Below are 4,244 nucleotides of genomic sequence, written 5' to 3' on the forward strand. Positions count from 1 at the left end.
GACCTTTTGTAACTCCCTTAAAATCATACCTCACAGATCTGACCATCTTCTTAGAAGGCAGGCTCAACAGGCAGGCATAGGAGGAAACTCTCACCCATTTTAAAGGTTTTATATACAAAAAACCTAAATAAATTGGTGCCCATTGTAAATAACTTAATCAAACAATTCAAAGAGTGCAGAAATATATGGAGAAGGAAGTTACTGTCCCCTTCACAGCTGTCCATATCATTTTCATTAGAGGCAACCGTTGACAGAAGTCTGGTCTGATTCCTTTCATATATTGTTTGTTTGTTTTGTTTTGTTTTGTGAGGATGATTGGCCCTGAGCTAACATCCATTGCCAATCTTCTTCTTTTTGCTGAGGAAGATTAGCCCTGAGCTAACATCTGTGCCCATCTTCCTCTATTTTGTATATGAGATACCGCCAACATGGCCTGATGAGCGATGCGTAGGTCTGCCCGGGGGATGAGAACCTGCCAACCCCAGGCCGATGAAGAGGAGTGCATGAACTTAACCACTACACCACCGGACCAGTCCCTCTTTCATATGCTAAATCTACACACACATACAGACACAGGGATTTTTCTTTTAACACATAAGTGAGATCATACTATTCATATTTGTTTGGGGATGTCTTTTTTTCTTTAACATCTACAATCTCTCCACATCCATATGTGGAAGTCAGCCTCATGCTTTTCAACAGTTGTGTAGCGTGGGGGGTCAGATGATGTAGACCGTGTAGATCTTCTGGTAAAGATTTTGGCTTTAACTCTAGGTGAGCTGGGAAGCTATTGAAAGGTTTTAAGCAGGGAAGGGACAAAAATCTCACATTTTAACAGCATCAGACTGTTGAGTATGGACTGAAGGGGATAAGGGCAGAAAGAAGGAGATCAATTTAGAGGCTCTTGCCATCATTTAGGCAAAAGAAGATGACGGCTTGGATGGTGGTGGCAGTAGGTGAAATGGTCTAATTCTGGAAACTTTTTGAAAGTAGTGCCAACAAGATCAGATGTAGACTGTGAAATTCAAAGAATCAAGGGTGACTTCATTATTCTTTATCTGAGCAATTGGATATATTAAATTTGAAAAATCTGTTAGAGATCCATAGGGAGATATTAAGTAGAAAATTGGATATAAAGTTCTAGAATTCATAGAAGTCCAGACTAGATTTATAAATTTAGGAGTTGTCAACATATGGATGATATTTAAGGCTAGGTGCCCAAATAAAACGATCTGGGGAGTAAGAGAAGATAGAAAAGAAATGAGGGCCAAAAACTAAATCTTAGGTCATGCTGACATTACAAAAAGGCTGTAATGAAATGCTTGTAAATATTCTTTGCATATATATGAAGTTATTTATAAATGTACCTTTGGATACATTTCTAAGGAAGCATCAAAGGACATTTTTTTTTTTTAAGTTTGGTAGTTGCTCATAAATTGTCCTCTGTATCAATCTGTATTCTCATTTGGAAGCAACAAAAGTTTGGACTACGTTAAACAAATAGTTTGCCAATAAATTTCCTTCTACTGAAGAAGTGTAGGAGTCAGTACTAACTGGATGCTGGAGTAGCAGGTTTCAAAACTGAATGAAAACCAGGGTTCTGCATAGGCTGGGGAGCAAGAAAGTTTTCATCAAGACAGTACTGTGGCCACTGCCAGCACCGCAGATGTGATGTTGAATGTAGCCTTGACCAGTGTGCCATTGGCACTCCTGCTTCCATCCCTAAATGAAATTGAAACTTGTCACCATAAAGCAGGGTCAGCAACTACAGTCCTTAGTCAAATCCAGCTGTCCACATGTTTTTACAAATCAAGTTTTATTGAGACAAGCCCTATCCATTCATTTACATATTTGTTATGGCTGCTTTCACCTTTCACACCACAATGGCAGGGTTAAGTTAATAGAGACATTATGAAATGCAATGCCAAAATTACTTTCTATCTGGCCCTTGAGAGAAGTTTGCCAACCTGTGCAGTAAATGAAATTCAACACTCTTCTGTGTTTGCTAAGGCTGCCATAACAAAGTACCATAGACTGGGTGGCTTAGACAACAGAAATGTATTCTCTCACAATTCTGGAAGCAGGAAGTCCAAGGTCAAGGTCTCCGCAGGGTTGGTTTCTTCTGAGTCTTCTCTCCTTGGCTTGTAGATGGCTGCCTTCTTGCTGTGTATTCACATAGTCTTCCCTTTGTGCATGTCTGTCCTCATCTCCTCTTATAAGGACATCAGTCATGTTGGATTACAGCCCACCCTAATGACCTCATTTTAACTTAATTACCTCTTTGCATCTGTTTTTGAAAGGCCCTGTCTCCAAATATTGTTATGTTCTGAGGTATCAGGGGTTAGGATTGCAACATATGAATTTTGTGGGGGACACAGTTAGCCCATGACAACTCCCTTTGTCTGAGGGATACTTGCTTAAGATCTGAAGTCAAGGAGAGAGGCCCTGTTGGTTAAGTCTATGATCTGACCCCTTCAATTCCTTAGGGAAGACAGGTGTGCCTACCAGTAAGACTGTACACAATAGGGGACTACATTCAGACAGGAAGTTAAATGTTGGTCAGCCAAAATAATAACAACAAAAGCAATATTCCTTGTACGGATTTACATTCCTACTAAAAATCTTAGAAAAACTTGTTTCCCCACAACACTGGATATTATCAATGAAAAAAATTTTTTCTTCTTTTTTTGTGGGGAAGATTGGCCCTGAGCTAACATCTGTTGCCAATCTTCCTCTTTTTGCTTGAGGAAAATTGTTACCGAGCTAACATCCATGCCAATCTTCCTCTATTTTATGTGGGATGCTGCCACAGCACAGCCTGATGAGCGGTGCTAGGTCCATACCTGGGATCCAAACCTCCAAACTCTGGGCTGCCAAAGTGGAGCACACAAACTTAACCACTATGCCACAGGGCTGGCCCCTAAAAAACATTCTTAATCTGATGAATGAAAAGTGGTATCTTATGAGTATTTTTATTTGCATTCTTGGAAGAATAAAGATTGAAAATTTTCTATATGTCTACTAACCATTTTTATTTCTTGTGAAAATTCATATCCTCTGTCCTTTTTCTCTTGAGTTGTTTATCTTATTAAAAGTAGAGAAGAGTAGGAGCTCTTTATAAATTAAACATTTGAATCTTTTCTTTATATTTTAATCTTACAGCTATTTTCTTTCTATCATTTAACTTTGTGACATCTTTTATCAGATGGAAGTTTTAACTTTGTATTTAGTCAAATCTATCTTTTATTCTTATATGACATCTGGGTACTGTGATGACTTTCCACACCCTGATATTATTTTCTTTAAAAATCACCTTCTAACACTTTTATAGTTTTCTTTTGGGTTTAGCTCATCAATCTATATGAGATTTAGTTTTATATATGTAGGAAAAGAATATAACTAATTTTTTCCAAATATATAGCCAAAACCCTGATTTCACCTATGGAATAAGACATCAATTACCTACAATTTTAAATTCATCTTCATCATCAACTATATTACATATGTACGTGGGTCTGTTTTCGAAATATCTGTGTGGTGTGTTTTCTTTCTGTTGGTCTGTTGTTTTCTTCTCCTGCTATGACACTGATTTTATTTCTGCACTTTTTATAGTTTATTTGCTATCTGATGTGGTAAGCACTCCTTTTCAAAACTTTCTTAAATTTTATAAATTTGGGTTTTATTTGGACACAACTGAATTTTCTTATAATTCTTATAAGTTGATTGTCTTGAACTTTCTGGTTGAAAACAGTATTATCTGGAAATAAGATAATTTATCTCTACATTACACACACACATATATATATATTACATGTACATAAATATATATATGAGAGAGAGATACAAAGAGAGAGAGCGAACTTACTTCTTTTTCTCATCTTTTTGCATTGACGTGAGCCATATGATATTAATTTTGTCCTTGGTAAATATCTTTTTGTCTCCAAATTTTTATATATCTTCCTTCTCTTTCATACACCAGAAATATAGACAGGGAACAAAAAATATTAAAACATGAAATGCCTGCATTTGAATATGTTGCCATCAGTGGTTCTAGAAAGCAATAAATACAGGCATAGAAAACCAAGGAAAATGCCGTGCCCCATATACATAGATGTGCCTAAAGCTAGTGTTTATTACAGTCTAGATTGGGACTGTCTAATAGAAATATAATATGAGCCACACTTATAATTTAAAATTTTCTCGTAGTCGCATTTAGAAATGTAAAATGAAATAGGCAAAATTAA

The sequence above is a fragment of the Equus caballus genome, chromosome 17 (assembly GCF_041296265.1).
Source record: "Equus caballus isolate H_3958 breed thoroughbred chromosome 17, TB-T2T, whole genome shotgun sequence".
Classification (NCBI taxonomy): domain Eukaryota; kingdom Metazoa; phylum Chordata; class Mammalia; order Perissodactyla; family Equidae; genus Equus; species Equus caballus.